The sequence below is a fragment of the Palaemon carinicauda genome, unplaced genomic scaffold, assembly GCF_036898095.1.
Source record: "Palaemon carinicauda isolate YSFRI2023 unplaced genomic scaffold, ASM3689809v2 scaffold294, whole genome shotgun sequence".
NCBI lineage: Eukaryota > Metazoa > Arthropoda > Malacostraca > Decapoda > Palaemonidae > Palaemon > Palaemon carinicauda.
This window is the reverse complement of record NW_027170601.1, coordinates 132,501-137,500: the sequence shown is the minus strand read 5'-3', so window position 1 is coordinate 137,500 and position 5,000 is coordinate 132,501. Positions and strand designations below refer to the sequence as shown.

At 32.2% G+C, this 5,000-nt stretch overlaps 1 long non-coding RNA gene across 1 annotated transcript; it reads right to left on the bottom strand.

Annotated features, from left to right (window-relative positions):
- Nucleotides 1–1,148: 1,148 nt before the first annotated feature.
- Nucleotides 1,149–2,962, bottom strand: LOC137636419 (uncharacterized). The gene is made up of 3 exons (XR_011043094.1): nucleotides 2,905–2,962; nucleotides 2,037–2,231; nucleotides 1,149–1,754 (listed from the first exon to the last, which is right to left on the bottom strand). It is a non-coding gene; the product is annotated as an uncharacterized lncRNA (long non-coding RNA).
- Nucleotides 2,963–5,000: the final 2,038 nt, after the last annotated feature.

The window sequence follows — 5,000 nt, the reverse complement described above, 5'->3', positions numbered from 1 at the left end:
TATTCTTGTAAAAATATCTCTAATCTTCACTACCAACCGACAGATTTGTTCTAAATAGGACACCGTTCTCCAGTATATGTACTATGGCAAAATTCAGATTACTATAATGGTTATTCAATATCTTGACTTGTTCCAGAACTAAAATTTTATATTTATGCAATAAACAAAATTTCAGTTCCATCTATTGGTTATTTTTAGAAACTTATATGGACTTCTAAACTGACATGGAGTGCCATGCTCCCTCCCAGAAGACAGCCACCACTTTCTTCCATCTAAGGCTTTTTATTGCAGCCAGTTTTTCAATGAGTGTATACACATATCCAGGCCATATTTTACAACTGCAAAACTCTCAAATTTTCCTTCAATTAAATTTGACTTAATTCCCATATAGCTAAGCTTGCTGATTTTCAAACTTCAAAACTTATTTGTTAGATATATTTAGCACCCTTCTCCCACTAAAGGGCTGCACGGGCTTAAGGGCAATTTCTACCATTATGAGTCATCTCCCTCTAGCTCTCCATCAGGTTTGCTGAAAAGCTTTGAGTAAAGTTCTCACTAGTAAGGAATGAAGTTTATATAAATATACAGATATATACCTACGTACAAATATGTATATATACATGTGTATTATTACTCATCTGGTAACAACGAGTATAGAGACTGTCCTCAAATAGGATTTAGTACATAAAGACAGAACCTGAAGTTAAATCATCTTTTTTTGAAAAACAAAACTAATGCCAAAACAAAACAGCTCGACTATCAAAACAACGTAAAGTCAAAAATCCAAATTACAACCCAAGGAGAAAACTGTACCACAGTAGAAATGACGAACAGTTCAAACAATCATAGTAAATTTCATGAGAATGCCTAAGGGGGAACAATTATGAAACTAAATTGTCAATATTTCATAGCTTCCTTCTCCTTAATAGGAGACAGAATTAGGGATCAAAGTAATAAAATATGATGCAAGTATCTTCATACACCAAGAATTACATACGGAAACAAACGTAGACACCTTTAATATCTGTCTGCAATAAGGTTATATTTTTATATGAAATATCCCAATGTTATACTGCCGTAGGTCACAGTTTGCCTTTAATTTGTTTTAAATTTTATTGACAAAAGACAAGGGATAGGTAAAAACAAACTACATACAATGATATTTATTATTTATACATTAAATATATAAATTAGATTTTAATATGAAAGAAAACCCAAACCTTCTCCACTATACTCTAGGAACTGAGGAGGCTTCAGTTAATTTTAATTAGAAAATATGCGAATTAAGTAAATTTCTAGTCTGCAACAAAACTGTTCCTACACCCACATCATTGTTATGATAAACAGCTTCTCAAATTCAGGTGCATTGAATTCAGGTGCCTTCAACACAAGACTTTCAGCTTTTGATAGCTTCAAAGGCACGATGATAATCCTCTGTCCACTTCAGTATCTTAGAGATGATAAAAATCTAGGTGCAGCAACTTCCAAGGTTCGGACAGGACCTCCGATTAATCCAGCCATACCTATAACACCATGCACTGCTGTGTATGTAGGAGTAGGCAATTCTTCGTGGTATGTTAACGTCAGCATCCTTTGGTGCAATCATTCCACTCCCAACATAGTGCGCCAAGTTAAGACATTTGGTAATTTTTTTGGAAGATTGACCATCATTCTTACTTTAAAGTGAAGAAACAGGTCCCTCCATATACTTCATCCCGTACTTAGGCAACAAAAGTCATCAACAACAAACTTTCCTGAAAAAGAAATTAAACCTTAAAAGGCTGCAACAGCATTTATAATTTCAAAGGAAGAACAGTATTGAAATACCTACAGATTACAGAAAGACAATTAGCATTTTCTGTCATGAATAGGGTTGCAACAGCATTTGTAATTTCAAAGGGAAGAACAGCATCGAAATACCTACAGGTTTCAGAAAGGCAGAAACTTTTAGCAATGTCATTAATACTTAATATCCTCTGAATATAAAAATTGTGCATTTCCAACATCAATGATGTAAATAATTGACAAGACTTAACTGGTTTTGGACGAGGATTAAGGGCGAGACCCAGGAGTGTCACTGTTCTGCCAACTCATTCCTTATAAGAAACTAGTTAGAAGTTCCATTGCTTCAGTCTTGTAAGAAAGTAATTGTATGGTCTCCCTCCGACAGACTGGATTACTCCCAGGCTTCAATACCATATGTGAAGCCACAGGTGAAGGTAAAGGTAAATCTGAAATAAAATTCATCAAGCTCAACACAGCATAGCTACCACGCTAGGGGCCCTGGTAAATATATCAAAAGTCTTGCAAGATTAGAAGGTCAGAATTACAGTCGTTCTTCTATGGTAGTAAGAATTTAATTCTATCTCAACTAGTAATGTTAACTTTTTAACTGGAATTTTTACTATCTTCGTAAAATTTCCTCAGGAGATACACATCAACTAGACGATGTTTAAAATCTAACAGGGGTGTAATGGTAATTCAAATTACTTTAATATAAAATCTGCAAGGTTTTATGGGATACCTCTTAAAATTGTTAAAATCCTTTATTCTCTTTACTTAAGTGTGTGAGCCGATTTAACCCACTTGTCAAAAGCGTTCATCAAAGTATGAGCATGTTAAGACACTTTTCAAAAGTTACTTCTATAAAGTTCATTGATTAGCTTTTACTACTTGCAAGCAGCCTCCGATGTTCATAACCAGCAAGGTTACATAGTTGAAGACTTATAGGTAATTCGACCCTTACCCTTCGAGACACTGAACTAAAGGTAATCACTATTCTCTGGGATAATACAAATTATACAAATAAATAAGCCATGTAAATGCAAATACCAAAAACACTACCTATCACAAAGCACAATACAGTAACACCATAAAATAAAGTTTCTTGCAGGGACAATTTACACAATACTGCCAATCCTTAGAGAGTAATCCTTAACACTACCACAGAACAAGTGAATCTAAAGTTATTACAAATTCTAACTTCCAAAGAAGACTAAACTTCACTCCAGCAAGGAGAACTAAATACAAACAAAATCACAGTTCAAACAAGGATTTCAGAGTAAATGCTATGGAAGTACAATTAAGGGGGAACTACACAAAAAGACAAAATATATATTACGTGATATTATTGAGCTAGCATAACATTATGTATACAATATACGTATATATATATATATATATATATATATATATATATATATATATATATATATATATATATATATATATATATATATATACAGAATATCCAATAGCTCATCTTACACCCTTTAAATTTTTTCTATTTTTGCTGATCACTTAAACGACCAACTGTGATTTGATTTATGTCAAACTTTTGTCAATATATTTCATAACTGAATGATAAAGGTTTAAGATTTTAGCTTCCCAATTTGCATGTCAAAACTCTTCAAGATAAAGGAATGAAGTCTGCAGTCAAAATGACGAACTCCATTTGTCTGAATATATTTTTCTATGACGTCATAGCTGTAAACAACATGGGAAATGGAAATTGCCACGAATTTTAAACTATTGCATTAATCAAGATCATTTGATGTTTATAAGACGACTTATAGTAACATTCAATAGGCGTAGATGAGCTAAACTTTATAAAGACACAAGCCTTTGATCATATAATTGTATCAGAGGTTGTGACAACCATTTCCATTTTCAGTTAGATTTACTCTTACATGTGATTACAAGGTGTACAGGATAACACGAAAAATAACGGAAAATATAGGTTAGCCCATTTGTGAGACCATATGTAAATCATTATTTCTCATTTCATTTGATTTCTCAAATTCAATATCAATTTATGGTACATACTTGAGAGTAATGAACCCCAAAACTGAATGTTCCTTTAAAGGAACATGATGGAGCCACATGCAGTAGACATTGCCTTCATTTTCATTTCTATTGGATTACCTTAGGACCATATAGCACACCTAATGTCGTTTTATATAATGCCCAACAAGAACTTAGTTATATGATAAATAACCTAACCTGATAGTTACCTAAAGACATTAAAGAATATTAGATAGCCTTACCTAACCTAACTAAACCTAGGCTACCTTAAAATAGGATATTTTTACCTAGATAAACTTATATAACTAAACATACCTAACCTAACTAAACCTAGGCTACCTTAAAATAGGATATTTTTACCCAGATAAACTTATATAACTAAGCATACCTAACCTAACTAAACCTAGGGTACCTTAAAATAGGATATTTTTACCCAGATATACTTATATAACTAAGCCTACCTAACCAAACCAGACCTAAGCTAACCTAAGTGAAATAGGATATTATTGCCTAGATTTTCTTACATAACTAAGCATACCTAACCTTCCCAAACTTAAGCTAGCTAAGGTAAGTATGATATTACCCAGATATACTTAAATAACTAAACATCCCTAACCTAAACCTAGGATACCTTAAGTGAAATAGAATATTATTATCTAATTAAGCATAGCCTTAGCTGAATACAGTAGCTTGAAGATAATAAGTTTTTACCCCACCTTATTTAGCCTAGCCTTGTTGGTTTTAGCCTAACTTAGGCTAGTCTAGCCTTGCCTACATGAGCCTAAATTTTATTATATCCTTATCTAATCTTGCATACAATAGCAAGGGTTGAAATGGAAGAGAGTATGTAGAGCTTAGCCAGCAGTGCCTCCCTTTCCTGGGGTGTCCATATTCATGCCCATTGTTGGTTTTCCTTATATTCTCCCAGCCTCTCTAGTTGTAAGAATCAGAGAAATATAAAAATTACATGAGTTGCCTGGTTTTCATTAATTATTATTATTATTATTATTATTATTATTATTATTATTATTATTATTATTATTATTATTATTATTATTATTGTTGTTGTTGTTGTTGTTCTTGTTCTAGTTGTGAATCTTAATATTAATTATATTATTATTATATTGATATCATTATTAATGTTTATACAATAACTGATAATATTAATAATATCAATATTATTGAAATTGATATTA